The following is a 17,693-nucleotide window of genomic DNA, read 5'->3' as shown; positions in this document are numbered from 1 at the left end:
CATATCATATTAAACTTTTGATATATTGGTTAGTTTTGCTAACCTACTTTTCATTTTTTATTGTTTGTTTTAAAAAAGTTGGCCTTTTTGGGTGGGGAAGACTAAAGAATATATTGGGAAACAATAATAATATAAAAACAAAAGATACATATGCAAAAATGGATGATATATACATTTATTCTCTCTCTCTCTCTCTCTCTCACAAACACACAACATACACACATACACACACACACAAACATACCACGAGACAACTAGGTGATACAGTAAAGTATTGGACTTGGAGTCAAGGAGACTCAGCTTCATGAGTTGAAATCCAGCCTGAGATATATACTAGCTGTTCAATCTTGGGCAAACCTTTAACACTTTCCCCATCTATAAAATGAGCTGGAAAAGGAATTGGCAAAATACTCTAGAATTATTGCCCAGAAAACATTGGATCACAAAGAGTTAGATTTGATTGAAGCAAATAAACAATAACAACAAATATATGTATATATACATGTGTGTATATAATTTTGTGAGTAAAATGGAAACATGTAGACTAGATAATTGTATATTTAAGTGGGTTCAAAACTAATTGATTGCCCTAGTCCAAAAAGTAGTTATTAATCAATTCATGTTGATCTAGAGGGAGGTCCTAGTGCCATTGTCTATTTCTGCTCAACATCATTTCAGTGGCTTGGATGGACCCATGGATAGTGTGCTTATTAAATAAGCAGATCACATAAAATTGGAAGAGATTTATTAGATGGCAGAATTAGTATTCAGAAAAAATCTTTAAAGGCTGAAACTAAAAAGTTAAATCTGAATAGGGATCATAGATCTACAATGGACAGGGACCTTCAGAGGCCTTCTAATTTAACCCTCTCATTTTATAAAAGAGAAATGTAAAATCATCTACTCTAGATAGAAGAAAAAAAATCTACCCAAGTACAAAACAGAGACTTAAATAAAAATTAGTTCACATGAAAAAAGACCTAAGAATTTCTAGGGACTGCCAACTTAATTTGGGTCATCTGTGAGACAGGGAAGTCAAAAAGAGTAAATGCTTTCTTTGGGTACATTAACAAAAACATAACATCCAGAATATGTGAAAGAGTTGTTCTGCTCTGTCTCCCCTGATAATACAATATTGGGATCACTATATTCAGTTCTGAGTGACACATTTTAGAAAAGATATTGACAAACTAGACTTCAGCTAGAATAGAAAGATGAGGTGAGAGAATTTTGAATGATACAGTACAGTAGCAGTTGAAGGAACTGGCATAGCAGATAGAATGAATTGAGTCAGGAAAGCCTGGAGAGGGAATCTTGCCTCAGATATCTAGTTATGTGAACCTGAGCTAGATGCTTAACTTCACAGCCTCAGTTTCTTCCATCTATAAAATGGGGATAATGATAGCACCTTCTTTGCAGGATTATTGTGAGGATCAAATATATATATATATATATATATATATATATATATATATATATATATATATATGCTTTGCAACTTTAAAGTGCTATATTAATGTTTGTTATTATGGTTCTTATAATTATTCTCACTAAATACAGAAGACAGAAGATATTTGATAATTATCTTGAAATATGTATATACTTGTCATAGAAAAGAAAGAATAAGTTTTCTTACTTATCTCTGGAACATAGAACTTAGAATGCAAACTTATTTGGAAAATTATAAGAAGACAAAGTTTGACTCAAAATAATGACAAACTTCCTAATAACCAGAAGTGACTAAGAGATGCTAATTTTGCTATTACTAGGGGTCTTCAAGCAAAGTCTTCGGGACTGCTTGTCAGGCATATGGCAAAAGTAATCATGATTTGGGCAGATACATATACTTCTAAACTCTCTTCCAACCTTGAACTTCTGTGGTTCTAGGATTTGGAAGCAGCTAGGTGGCGCTAGAATGCCAGACCTGAAGTCAGGAAGATTCCTCAACCTGAGTTCAAATCTAATCTCAGACATTTATTAACTTCAAGATACTGGCATATCACTCAATCCTGTTTGTCTCATTTTCCTCATTTGTAAAATGGGCCGAAGAAGGAAATGTCAAACTATCCCAGTATCATTGCCAAGAAAACCCAAAATAAAGTCACAGAGTCAGACACAGATGAAACTTATGAACAAGGACCTTTGTTGTGTAAAATGACCCTTCTAATGATTATTAAATCATTGAACAAGCCATTTTGATATATTGTTTTTTGTGTTGTAAAATGCTAGAAAACAAAATTATAAATTAAAACAAAATTTATAAAGCAAAATTAAATTTGGGAATCATTTGGGATACTTTAAATCATTAAACCAAAATGCAGAAAAAAAAAAAAACCCACTAGTAACTGTAGCTTGGTGTCTGCTCTATAAAAAAGAGCAAGAAAATGTATCTTTGCAATTTGAAACTATGCTCAAAAAGTTATCAAAGGATATTGCATATCCTTTGATCCAGCAGTGTTTCTACTGGGCTTATACCCAAAAGAGATACTAAAGAAGGGAAAGGGACCTGCATGTGCCAAAATGTTTGTGGCAGCCCTGTTTGTAGTGGCTAGAAGCTGGAAAATGAATGGATGCCCATCAATTGGAGAATGGTCAAGTTATGAACGTTATGGAATATTATTGTTCTATAAGAAATGACCAGCAGGATAAATACAGAGAGGACAGGCGAGACTTACATGAACTGATGCTAAGTGAAATGAGCAGAACCAGGAGATTATTATATACCTCAACAACAATACTGTTTGAGGATGTATTCTGATGGAAGTGGATCTCTTCGATAAAGAGAGCTGATTCAGTTTCAATTGATCAAGGATGGACAGAAGCAGCTACACCAAAGAAAGAATCCTGGGAAATGAATATAAACTGCTTGCATTTCTGTTTTTCTTCTCAGGTTATTTATACCTTCTGAATCCAATTCTTCCTGTGCAACAAGAGAAATGTTCGGTTCTGCACATATATGTTGTATCTAGGATATACTGTAACCTATTTAACATGTAAAGGACTGCTTGCCATTTGGGGGAGGGGGTGGAGAGAGGGAGGGGAAAAATCGGAACAGAAGTGAGTGCAAGGGATAACGCTATAAAAAATTACCCTGGCATGGGTTCTGTCAATAAAAAGTTTTTTAAAAAATTTTTAAAAATAGAGAGGTAAAAAAAAAAAGAAAGAAAGAAAGAAAAAAGAAAATGTACCTTTGAGGTACAAGTCCTGGGTTCCAAGCTTGATTAATTATTAATTTGGGGAGAGAGGATATAATATGATGATAGAATATTGGAGTAGGACTCAAGAAAGATTAGCTTAATTTTTTTTTTTTTAGCTGTGTGACCAATGAAAAGCCACTTCAGTTCAACTAAAAAAAGTGAACCAATATCTTAAATAATTTTTGTAAGGAAAACTGTTACATTCATGTGAATTAGAATTATTATGCAACCTTGAATAAATTATTTGTCTCTCTGGATATCAGTAGTCTCATCTGTAAAATGAAGATAAGAATGTTTAAACCAGGTATCTCACAGAGTTTTTGTAGGGGAAAAAAATCATTCTATAAATTTAAAAAGGAATGAATATATAGATGTGAGCTGAGATTATTATTTGTGAAGGTAGTGCAAAAGATCTTGGGATTTAGGGTCAGGGAATATGGTTTAAATCTCATCTCATATAATAATGTATTATTATCACTATTTTGCAGTTAAAGAAACTGAGGCAAACAGGGTTAATAAATGAATTGTCCAAGGTAACATAAGTATTAAGTGTCTGAGGTCACATTTGAATTCAGATCTTCCTGACTTCAAGCCTTAGCATTGCATTTGTTTGTCCTTAGGGAAACCAATTGAAGTCTCTGAGTCTTAGTTTCTTCATCTGTCAAATAAGAGAATTGGATCGGGGTTCTCAAAGGTCTTTTCCATCTCTAAATCTATAATCCCACAACCAAATGTTCAGCTATGTGGCACAGTTGGATAATGTGTTCAGCCTAAAGTTAGGAAGACCCGAATTCAAATTTGATCTCAGAAACTTACTGACCCTGGGCAAGTCACTTAGTTCTGTTTGCTCCAGTTTCCTCATCTGTAAAATGAACTGGAGAAGGAAATGCTATATCACTCAATGATCTTGCCAAGAAAACCTCAAATGGGGTCACAAAGAGCTGGACATGACTGAAATGATTGAACAAAAAAGATAACCAAACAGTTCTGAGGATCCTAAATTTTGATCATCTATACTAGAATAAAAACATCCTTCTCAATCTCCTGAGTAAGCAGGGTTTTCAGTCTAATTATACTGTCAAGTCGTTAATAGCTGCTATGAGAAATATAAAACATTTTCTAATAACATGATAAATTTGAGGGAGACTATCATCCAGGAATGTTACTTATAGATGAGAATTTTTTTTAATTGGGAAAAATAAAATACTTTTATTTATTTTTTCTTTTTAAAATTCATTTATTTATTTATTTATTTTTAAATAACTTTTTATTGACAGAACCCATGCCAGGGTAATTTTTTACAACATTATCCTTTGAACTCACTTCCGTTCTGATTTTTCTCCTCCCTCCTTCCATCCCCTCCCCCAGATGGCAAGCAGTCCTATACATGTTAAATAGGTTACAGTATATCCTAGATACAATATATGTGTGCAGAACTGAACAGTTCTCTTGTTGCACAGGAAGAATTGGATTCAGAAGGTATAAATAACCTGAGAAGAAAAACAGAAATGCAAGCAGTTTATATTCATTTCCCAGGATTCTTTCTTTGGTGTAGCTGCTTCTGTCCATCCTTGATCAATTGAAACTGAATCAGCTCTCTTTATCAAAGAGATCCACTTCCATCAGAATACATCCTCAAACAGTATTGTTGTTGAGGTATATAATGATCTCCTGGTTCTGCTCATTTCACTTAGCATCAGTTCATGTAAGTCTCGCCAGTCCTCTCTGTATTCATCTTGCTGGTCATTTCTTACAGAACAATAATATTCCATAACATTCATATACCACAATTTACTCAACCATTCTCCAATTGATGGGCATCCATTCATTTTCCAGCTTCTAGCCACTACAAACAGGGCTGCCACAAACATTTTGGCACATACAGGTCCTTTTCCCTTCTTTAGTATCTCTTTGGGATATAAGCCTAGTAGGAACACTTCTGGATCAAAGGATATGCACAGTTTGATAACTTTTTGAGCATGGTTCCAAATTGCTCTCCAGAATGGCTGGATGTGTTTGCAATTCCACCAACAATGTATCAGTGTCCCTGTTTTCCAGATTCCCTCCAATATTCCGCATTATCTTTCCCTGTCATTCTAGCCAATCTGACAGGTGTGTAGTGGTATCTTAGAGTTGTCTTAATTTGCATTTCTCTGATTAATAATGATTTGGAGCATATTTTCATATGGCTATAAATAGTTTTAATTTCTTTGTCTGAGAATTGTCTATTCATATCCTTTGACCATTTATCAATTGGAGAATGGCTTGATTTCTTATAAATTAGAGTCAATTGATGAGAATGTTTTTTTGTCAAATGAATGGAACTGTATTCCACAAATGTCCAAGAAATCACACTTCCAGATTATAAGTATTTTTCTTCAGAGCTCCATCCATAGATTTGAAGATAAAACAACTATTAAAACATAGATATTTGTAATCAAATTGAAATGGAAACTCAAAATTATTTCAATGAAATATATACAATTCTAAAATATTTTAGATGCAATTATACTTCCAAGAGGCAAATTTTTATTCTCTTTTCCATTTGTCACTGATGTTTCAAAAAGACAGAAAACTATGTGGAAGGGAATAAATATTTGTTATTTAATTGTTTTAGTCATATATTACTCTTCTTGACTCTATTTAGGGTTTTCTTGGCAGTGATACTAGAATAGTTTGCCATCTCTCTCTCCAGCTAATTTTACAGATGAGGAAACTGAGGCAAACAGGATTAGATGACTTATCCAGAATCATACATCAATAAGTATCTGGGGTCAGACTTGAACTCAGGTCTTTGAGCTCTATCCACTATATTACTTAGCTGCTTGATCAACACATCAAATGCATCTGTGCTTAGGGCAAACATATTGGTGATTGGGTTCATTATAGAATTACTTACATTTTAATTAAGATAGAGCTATGTTTATTAACATCATGAAATCATAGATTTACCATTAGAAGGGATTTTTAGTTCATCTTTTGCATTTTACGTTAGAGACAAATGTAATGTTAAGTGACTTATCCAGGGTTATTGAGCTAATTAATATCTGAAGAAAGAATTGAACCCAACTCTTTTTTATTCCAATTCTACTTCCTATCTACTATTCCATGCTACTTCTGTGCTTTACACATAGTAGGACTTAATAACTGCTTGTTGATTTGATTTAAATACCTTGAGGCTTTTTTTTCATTTTCTTTATCTTTTTATTGAACTATCCAGGAAGAAATTAGAAGAGACTGTGGGGACCCTCTAGCAGAAATCACCCATTTTACAAATGAAGAAAATGTAGTTCAGATAGCAGAAAGTTTTTGCACACAAGTAGTATGTGACAGAATCAGAATTTGAATCTCAGTTCATGACTTCCATTGGGTCTACTACAATATAGTAAAGCTCAACAATGCCTGGTTTGAGAAGTCTGTGTATTTTCTAAAGGAGTAAGTTTTCTCCCTTTCTTTGTCCTCCATGTCATCCTCCATCCCTAAAGAAGCCAAAGCCATCCACAACCTCATAGGCCACCACCAACCATCTTGACTTCTGGACTTTGATGACTCTGGAAGAGAGAGTGAGGCTGATGATTCTGTGTAACTTTCCTCATTTAAATCCAATTCACCCACAAATCAAGACATCATCCATATTGCTCTTGGTCTTCTTCCCTTCTTGCCTTCATGTCCCACTCATCCCCCCATCCACTACTACCTTCAGCCAGAAATACTCCCAGATTCCACTCTCATTCAATTTTTTGGGAAGGAAAACAAGAAATACATGTCAGTAAGCATGTATTAAGCACTTGTAAGTGCTAGACACTGTACTAAGTGCTAGAAATACAAAAAAAGAAAAAGATGGTCCATGCTCTGGAGGAATTTTAATGAATGCATTTGAATGAATGAAACAATATAAATGCAACTAGATACACATTTGATGACTGCAACAATATAAATGCAACTAGATACATACAAGATATGGGTATATAGCTGTTTGTGTTTATGATACATGTATCATAAGTCTATGATACACATACACATATCTTGTGTATCTTGTATCTTAAGCTTATGACACATGTATTATTAAACACATATAACTGAAGGGGACCTTGAAAAAAGTAGAGGGATGAAGAGGAGAAGGGGTGTCAGAAAGAATTTTTGTAAAAAGTGTGATTTAAGCTGAATCTTGAGGAAGCCAGGGAAATCAGGAGATGGAAATAAGAAGGGAGAACATCCAGGCAGGGAGATCACTTTTAAAAGCATGAATTCAGAGATGGAATGTCTGATATTTAAAAATAGCAAAGCCAATGTCATTGGTCTTCTCACATGAAGAAACACAGTGTCAGAAGATTGAAGGTCCAGGAAAGGAATAGTAAGGGATAAGAGTGCAAAGAATTTTAAAAGCTAAACAGAATTGTAATAGGGAGTCATTGGAGTTTATTGAGTAGGAAGGAAGGGATATCTCGATTGGCCTTTGTTTAAGGATGATTACTCTGGCAGTCAAATGGAAGAAGGGAAAATCTTGAGGCAGGGAGACCAAAAAGGAGATCATAAGGTCCTACTTCATAGTAGTAGCTGTGTAAGTATAGAAAATGGGATATTCAGAAGGGATGTTGTGAAGGTATTAGCCCCAAGATTTAGCAACAGATTGGATAGGTATGTGAGTATAAGTATAATCAAACATGACATCAAGGTTTCTGGGGAGGTGGTAGTAGCTTTGAGAGTAACACAAGTGATAGTCTGAGGAAGAAGTTAGAGTCCAAAGAGTCCATATTGATCACAATATGAACTAAGAATAGGGCTGTGGTCATACATGAAGAGATTTGATGACAATGGATCATAATCAGATAAGAGAATTTCAGAATTCATAAACATGAATATATAAGTAAGGAATATTTATAAGTAATGATAAGACCAAGGATATGACTTCTCACTGTCTCTGTATAACTGAGGTAAAGTGGAGGAATATGAGTAATTTGAAATATTGGAAAGGTTATGATGTTTGAGGGAATAATTGAAGTACCTTAGTTTTTTTGAATGTGTAAATTCATTTTTAGCATATTTCCCTATGAGTCATGTTAGGAAAGAAGAATGAGAACAAAAAGGAGAAACTATGAGAAAGAAAAATACAAAACAAAAGGAAAAAAGGTGAAAATAATATTCTTTGTTCTGCATTTAGTCTCCATAATTTTCTCTCTGGATATGGATGGCATTTTCCATTCAAATTGTCTTAGATCACTGAATTGCTGAGTAGAACTAAGTCTATCAAAGTTGATCATCCCATAATCTTGTTGTTGCTGTGTACTATATTTTCCTGGTTCTTCTTTCTTCATTCAGCATTAGTTCATGTGTGTCTTTCCAGGCTTTTCTGAAATCAGCCTGCTCATCATTCCTTATAGAACAATAGTATTCTATTACATTTATATGCCATCACTTATCCAGCCATTCCTCAATTGACAAGCATCCACTCATTTTCCAATTCTTTGCCATCACAAAAAGAACTGCTACAAACATTTTTGCATGTGTAGGTCATTTTCCCTCTTTTATGATCCTTTTGGAATACAAACCCAGTAGTGGCACTGCAGGATCAAAGTATACATACAATTTTATACCTTTTGGGCACAGTTCCAAATTGCTCTCCAGAATTCCTAGATCAGTTCACAACTTCACCAACAACTCATTAATGTCCCAGTTTTCCCACATCTTCTCCAAGGTTTATCATTATCTTTTCCTGTTATTTTAGTCAATCTGAGAGATGTTACCTCAGAGGTGTTTTAAATTACATTTCTCTAATCAATAATGATTTAGAGCATTTTTCATATGAACATATATGGCTTTAATTTCTTCATCTGAAAATTATCTGTTCATATCTTTTGATCATTTATCATTTGGGTAATGTGAAGTCCCTAGTTTGAGGGCAAAAGTTGGGGAGAAGAAAGACTTTGGACCAGCCACTGAATTTCTTGAGCAAAGGAAAGAGTCCTAGAGGTCTGTAGATGACAGTTAACAAAATCTTACATATATATTGAATGAACCTCAAATGAAAATAGCTTTGTCATCTATGGTGCAAGCATTTGAGAAAGCACAGTAAAAGACTTATGTAGCCTCAGAGTAGAATATTAGTGATTGGGCTGGGGGGATATAAATAAAGGATCTCTCAGTGGAAGATGGAGAATGGAGTTTGAACAAAGATAACCAAAGGTCCAGAAGCACTGGTTTGGAAAAGCGTTTGATGGGATGGAAGTCTGCCAATCATTGAGATGCCTCCTTGTGAGTCAAAATCTTTTTTAGATCAATAACATACAACCATATTGTACTAGAAATGTTGAATCTAGTAATAAGAAAAGAAAAAAAATAAAGGAATTAGAGTAAGCAATGAGGAGATAAAACTATCACTCTTTGCAGATGATATGATGCAGATGAAGAATCCTAGACAATCATCCAAAAAAACCTACTCAAAACAATTAGCAGCTTTAGCAAAGTTGCAGGATATACAAATCATCAGCATTTATATATGTTACTAATGAATCCCAGCAGCAAAAGATAGAAAGAGAAATGCCAATTAAAACAATTGTAGACAAAATAGAATACTTGGTTGTCTATCTGCCAAGATAAACCCAGGAACTATAGAACACATTTACAAAACATTTTTCACACAAATAAAATCAGATTTAAACAATTGGGAAAATATCAATTGCTCATGGATAGGCCAAGCTAACATAATAATAATGGCAATTCTACCTAACGTAGTCTACTTGTTCAATGCCATATCAATTAAACTCCCAAACAAATAATTTTATAGAACTAGAAAAAAGCTAGGGAAAATTTTTTTTAGATAGTATTTCTGATAAAAGCTCAAATACAAGTCATTCTCCAATTGATAAATGGTCAAAGGATATGAACAAACAGTTTTCAGATGAAGAAATTAAAGCCATCTATCATCATATCAAAAAATGCTTTAAATCACTATTGAGTAGAGAAATGCAAATTAAAATTACTCTGAGGTACCACCTCACATCTCTCAGATTGACTAAAATGACAGAAAAAGGTAATCATAAATATTGGAGTGGATGTTGGAAAACTAGGACACTAACACATTGTTGCAAGAGTTGTGAAATGGTCCAACCACGTTGGAGAGCAATTTGGAACTATGCCCAAGGGATTATAAAACTGTGCATACCCTTTGATCCAGCAGTGCCACTACTGGGTCTATATACCAAAGAAATCAGAAAAGCCCACATGTGCAAAAATGTTTGTAGCAACTCTTTTTGTGGTAGTAAAGAATTGGAAAATGAGTTCATGCCCATAAATTGGGAAATGGCTGAATAAATGATAGTATATGAAAGTAATGGAACATTCTTGTTTTATAAAAAAATAATGAGTAGGCTGATTTTAGAAAGACCTGGAAAGATTTACATGAAATGATGCTGAGCAAAACAAGCGGGATTAGGAAACATTGTACACAGCAGCAAGATTGTTTGATGATTAATTATGATAATTATTGGTTCTTCTAAGTGATTCAGTGATCCTAGGCAATCCCAATAAACCTTGGATGGAAAACACCATCCACTCCAGAGAGAACTTTGTAGACTGAATAGTAAATCAATACATGATTCATTTTGTTTTTCTTTTTCTTCTGTTTTTTTCTCTTGTAGTTTTTCCTTTTTGTTTTGATTTTTCTCTCCCAACATGATTCATAAATAAATATCCTCCCCCCCAAAAGAATGTATACATATAATTTTAAAATGTTCATATGTAGCTGGGGAAAAAATATATAAAACCTAATGAATTAGTTATATCTCCCAGCTTTGTGTCATCCCAAAATATGATCATGTCTAAGATTTCATCCAAGTCACTGATTAATGTAGATCAGAAGAAAAAAAAATCAATGAAAGATCCCTGAGATATGACATTCTCCACTTCCTCTAAGTTGACATCAGACAGTACTCTTTGAGTCAATCATTCTCCCAATTGGAATCTACCTAGGAATACTATATTCTTGTTTAGATCTCTCTTTTCTCTCTCTCTCTGTCTGTTCCTCTGTTATCCACAGAATAGCATAAGAGACTCAGTCAATATTCTTTGGTCAAATCAAGGCATATTGTATTTATGGAATCCCTCTGATTTTTTCAGTCTAGTATTCTTTGAAACTTCAGTTGCTCTGTGAGTTTTATGGATATAACTACTCCCTTTACTAATACCTTTATCTTTTTATATTATGGAATTCTTACTCATAGTTTTTAATAGGTGGTTCAATGGATAGAGGATTGGATCTTGAGTTAAGAAGGCCTGAGTTCAGATACAAACTCAGATATTTATGAGCTATATTACCCTGAACAATTACCCTGAACAAATTTCTTTAACTTCTATATGCCTCCGTTTCCTCATCTGCAAAGTGGGAATAATAATCATAGCAACTACCTCGCAAGATTGTTGTGAGGATAAAAAAATGAAATGTTTGTAAAGCACATTGCAAACCTTAAAGCACTGTTGTCATCATTATTTTTATTTACATAATGCACAGGTTCTTTTAATATTTCATGGTCAGAACTCAGACTATTACCTATTTTTCTTGCCAACTAACAAATCCATGTCCTTTCTCAGAAATTAATGTCTCTGAAGATGGCTTGTATCACTTCTAGTGCAAAATTGTCATTAATATTATGTTGCTACTTCCTATATACAACCACCATGTGTCTTTCTGTTTTTGTTTGTATCATTTGCAAGTCTTTTTCTTCTTAGTCCCTGAAGTTCCATGATTTACAATCAGCATCACTGAAAAAAATTGGTAATTTTTTAAAAGTTGGACTTTTGTAGTAGGAAGCACATTGACATCACTGAAAGTGTATAGTAGTTTCTAATATTAAGTCAGCATCGCTGAAAAAAATTGGTAATTTTTGAAAAGTTGGATTTTTGTAAGAGGAAGCACATTGACATCACTGAAATGCACAGTAGTCTCTGATATTCAGAACAGCCTGAGCTGCTCCTTTGATTCTAGCCTTGCTCATTGTCTATTTACAGTATGTATCCCAAGATATATGAGTAAAGAGACTGATTAAAGGGCCATCTTATTTAACTGCCTATTATAGTCTAGGCAATATGCATTCTTTATTCATTTGATTTTTCCCCATGTAGATTATTAGATCAATTTTTATTTTTATTTTTTGGAATGACCATGTATCTCTTCAAGGAGGGCATGTCCTGTTCCATGGTTTAGTGAAGACAGAATGATGTTATCCACAAATGAGAGTGTTCAGTATCTCTAGGCAATATTCTCTCCAGACTATCTTTATTCTAGTGACACTAGAAAACACATTTGGCATTCAAGCAGATGACTCTATGTTTTGTACCTTTCTAGGTGTTGCTGCTGAAAGGAAAGTTGAAAAAGGTTACCTCTGCTGTTGCACTTATCATGAAATCTCATATTCCATGATAGAAATTGAAATTATTATTATATAGTCATAATATAATCATGAGAAACACCTTGTTGGAAAAAGACTTTGCAGTTACATTTTGTTGTAATAATAGTAATAATAGCTAGCATTTATATGGAGATTCAAGGTTTACAAGGTGCCTCATAAATATGATTTCATTTTATCTTCACAGCAATCCTGGAGATTGTGCTATTATTGCTATTTTACAGTTAAAGAAACTGAGGCAGTCAGCATTTAAATGACTTGCCCAATGTAACACAGTTAATGAGTGTCTAAGGTTGAATTTGAACTCAGATCTTTCAAACACCAGGTAGTTTTGTTTTATAAAGCACATTACAAAACTTAAAGCACTGTTCAAATGCTAATTGTTATTATTATATATTGTTTTATATTATATTATATATTACATGTATTGTGCTATATATTATCTCATATTATGTTATGTTATGTCATATTACCTATTATATAATATTATTACCTATCATTATATATTACATGTCATATATTATATGTTATGTTAGATGTTATATATCATATTAAAATGTTATATATATTCTATATAATATTATAATACAAATAATGCACAGAGTTTTAAAATATTTCATAAATATCAAATGAGTATTTGGATTATTACCACTCTTCTATTCATTATCCCACATAACTGTCTCTACTAAGTCAGTTGTTTTCCAGGATTTTTTTTTTGATAATTAACAAAAAATAAACAAAACAGGATTTTCTATTTTCTACATGTCTCAGTCAGTTTTGTGACATGATGTGGTCTGTGATAGAAAGTCATCTTTAAAAGCTTGTTTATGTCTTCCTCAAAGAGGACAGTGCATAGACATAGTCATGAAAATTTTACAGAAATAACAAAAGAGGCATGTGGATTGCTAATTTTTTTGACTGTTGTTTATTTATTTGTAAGAATACTACTCATGTTATTTCCATTCTTTTAGACTCTTCATCTCTGGGAATTTTCTTGAAAAAGAGATTCCCAAAAACATTTAAAGTGCTGGTAACTCCAACATGACACAATTTAGAGGGCCTAGTAAAAAGACAGTGGCTATTGAAACCATAATACCTCTGAGTGATCACTACTTAACCTCAGAATCATTTTTGAGTTTTCCTTTTTTCTTATTGCCTGTCTTACCCACCCTGTATCAAATTAGTTGTCAAAGCTTATATATACAGCTATTTCTTCCATGACATGGAGATCAGGAACATAGTGCCCCCACAGTTTTGAAAATATATGTAAAATTTTTGTCCCTCCCTTTGTACAAGAAAAATGGGAATTTTTCCCTTTTTCTTTTATGGGGTGTTTATAGTACTTTTTTGTAAAATTTGGGTTAAATACTTGATATTAGGTTCTGCATCATATGCTGGCTGTTGCCTGTCATCTGCAGCTTCCAAAACTCCCCCAAAATTCCTATTTAATTTCTTATGATGATCCAAAATCAATCAAAAGTATGATGGGGAAAGTCTTGATGTGGAAAAAATAACTCTGAAAGATCATTCTTAACCTTTCCTTCATTTCTGTTTTTGCCAGAGTTCTTCTACATGTTTACTACATACATATACTACATATTTTCACTACACAGTAATCCATGGATTATTGATATGTCATCTCTGGCTCTTTCTTTTTCTCCAAAACATTCTTCACGCAGCTACCAAAGTAATCATTCTAATGCACAAGTCTGACTATGTCATTCCTCTGCTGAAAGTCTTTTGTGGCTTTTCTTATAAATAAAATAAAAAGTCTTTATATAACCCAGCTTTCACGATTTTCCACAATTCTGCTCCACTTAAGTGTTTTTATTTCATGTTATTCCATTTCACACAAAAAAATCACATTTCACATCAATGCTTGAACTTAGTTGGGCTATTCCCTAATCTCATCTTGCCCTGTCCTTCCCACACACCTTTGTGTAGTTGGTTTGCAAGAACCTAATACTCACTATGAAATTCTTCCCTTCCTACAACTCCTCATCTCTGCTTCTTTTTCTTCTTCAAGCATTACCTCATTCCCCAAAAGAGACATGTTCCTGCCAGTCTTAAATCTTCTGGACTATTCTGATAGACTTAGTTTATGTATACAGGATAAACAGCATGGCTTACTGAATAGGTTACTGGCTTCTAAAGCAGGAAGACCTTGGTTAGATTCCCAGCTTTTACACGGACTGGCTTGTGACCCTAATCAAGAATTTAACTCTTTTGGGATCTAGGAACCCCTTTAAGACTCTAAGTTTTGGAGAAGATATCTGCATTTTGTTATTCAGTCATTTTTCATGTCCTACTCTTCATAATCCTATTTGGGGTTCTCTTGGCAAAGATACTGAAGTGGCTTGCTATTTCCTTCTTTAACTCATTTTACAGATAAGGAAATGAGGCAACAAGGTTAAATGACCTATCCAGATCACAGGGGTAATAAGTGTCTAAGGACAAATTTGAATTCATGAAGATGAATCTTTCTGTCTCCAGACATGGTGCTTAATTCACTGTCCCACCTAGCTGTCCCCAATGCTATCTGCATTGGTAAAAGGAAATTTTATACCTGAGTGTTCCCCCTACCAAGTAAATCACAGTTCCTATTCCAAGCATTTGATCCTTTTTCTAAACTTTAATTATTATGTATGTGCTTATCTTCTATATTTACTAAATTATAAGATTCTTGAAAGTCCTGTGTGTTTAAAAAAATTTTTTTTCTTACAATCTCCATTTCCCACAAGCTATTTACATTACTTTTGGCTTCTTCTGTCATCCTTTCTTCTCCAGTAAATTCATCACTGGGAAATCTCATTATACTGCAAGTTTGAATCAGCTTTGGTATTCATCTCATTAGTGCCCTCTACCCTCTCTGATAGGACTTCTAACCTGAAGGGCAAAGTCATAGATTCTAAAGCCTCCATTTAAAAAGGGACTCAGAACAGCCTTCCCATTTCTCATCAGTCACATTGCTTTTGGACTTCTTTGGACTTTTCCATCATGCCCCAATGACCAGTTGGGGACTTTCCCCCCTACTCCCCAATTTTTTAGCTTCCTTTTGTATGTCATCTTCTCCTGTTACATTGAAAACTCCTTGAAGGCAGGGACTGATTTTATTTATATTTTTATTTGCATCACAAGCACTTAATACAATGCCTGGCACATAGTAGTATGGCTCCAGAGAGGAAAGTGAGGCAGGTGATCTTATCCAGCTTTCCTCACTTCAATCCAATTCACTCGCATGTCATGGCATCACTTTCCTGATGTCAAAGTCCTCTTCAAGAACGAAAGATAAACAACAGCAATCTCTGGCTTCTAACTTAGTGTCTGCCCTACTAGATGTTTAAGGATTGTTTTTTTAAATTGAGTTGTATTGAACTGAATTAATGGACATGTTTTATGCAAAATTACAAGATTATTACCATTTCAGGATCTTCATTTTAAAGGTGGTTTGAAAATGTGAATAAAGTAGCCATTTAATCATTGTTGTTTTTTCTTTGTTCAGTCACATCAAGTTCTTTGTGACCCTATGAATTTGTCAGTGGGTTTTTTTCCTTCCTTCTCCCACTCATTTTATAGATGAGAAACTGAGGCAAACAGGATTAAGTGATGTGCCCAGAACCACACAGGTAGTAAGTGTCTGAAGCTGAATTTGAGTTCATACATTGTCACCTCCAGGCTCAGTACTCTATCCACTGATCCACCTAGCTGCCTCATATTTAATTAAAAAGATGGACAAATTCAAGCAAGTCTACAAAATGGGAGTACAAAATAAGGCTCTTTGTTGTATTATTTGATTAAAAACAATCATGCTAGAATTTATAATTCTGACTCATTAATTTCAGCAATGCTATTACCAACATTTTTTCATGTTCTTTGGAAAGAATGAACTTTTTAAAAATAAATAATCAAAAGGAACAAAATGCATACACATTCTGTTACTTACCTATTTTTGTAGCATAGTGGATGGAGTGCTGGACAAGGACAAAAAAGATCTGAATTCAAATTTTGCCTCAGATACTTACTAGCTGTGTGGCCCAAGGTAAGTCATATAAGTTCTCTCAGGCTCAGTTTCCTGTCCTAGAAAATGGAAATGATAATAGTAGTTGTCCCTCAGAATTATTGTGAGAATCAAATGAGATATGCTAAGTACTTTATAAATGCTAGGCATGATTTAAATGATAGCTATTATTCTTATTATTGATTATCATCATTATTATTTTACTTATATTGTCTACTTCCTTTTTGATTCACAACTCAACTAAAGATGTATTATTTCATTTCACCTAATTTCTAATTTGGAGTGAGGCTATTGTTTAAAAAAAATAAAAACAAAAACACAACACTTGTACCTGACTGAATTTCTTTTTTCCTTTCTCCCTCCTCCACCCCCATTATTCTACCTGTCACTCCATAAAACAGCCCTATGCACCTGTTTCCTATGAATACTTTAAGCATCTATTTTTCTCTTTTTCCCCATAGTAGCAATTTGATAATTTGATGAAGAAATGCAACATAGGCTGGAAAATGTGATGCCCTAAACTAGAGGCTTCATACTCAAGGCTTACAAGCTGCCTTGTTGTTTTCAGTCAACATGTTGCCTACAGGGTTTCTATTGACTCTATGGCAAGAGAATGAAAAAGCTGGCCAGCAAATAGGCACACCCTTAAAATAATGACCCTCAAGGATATCAAAAATAGAAAGCCAGTGTAAAAGGTGCTCTAACAGTCTGCAGACAGTTCCCACTCTACCAACATGATTACTATAATAGAACCTTTGCAATTGCTTCCTTTGACCCACTTTGCTTCCCATTTTGCTGTTCTCTGCTATGATCTAGGACTCTGATTTTCACAGGTCAGACCAGAAGGGACCACAGTGATTAATCAAATCTGTTTGTTTTCCATTTGAAGAAACAGAAATTTATATAGAGAAAGTGATTTACTTTAGATTATATAGATTATAAGAGGCTTTAGAGCCAAGATTTCTGTCACCAAATCAAGGGCTTTTCCCACTACACCATGCCTTCCCAACTTTCATTATTGTTCCTGGATCCCACTGAGAACCTACCTTGCTAAGTTACAAAGATATAACTTTTTCC

The sequence above is a fragment of the Antechinus flavipes genome, chromosome 3, assembly GCF_016432865.1.
Source record: "Antechinus flavipes isolate AdamAnt ecotype Samford, QLD, Australia chromosome 3, AdamAnt_v2, whole genome shotgun sequence".
NCBI classification, from domain to species: Eukaryota; Metazoa; Chordata; class Mammalia; order Dasyuromorphia; family Dasyuridae; genus Antechinus; species Antechinus flavipes.
The sequence above is the reverse complement of the archived record's forward strand: the minus strand, read 5'-3'. Positions refer to the sequence as shown.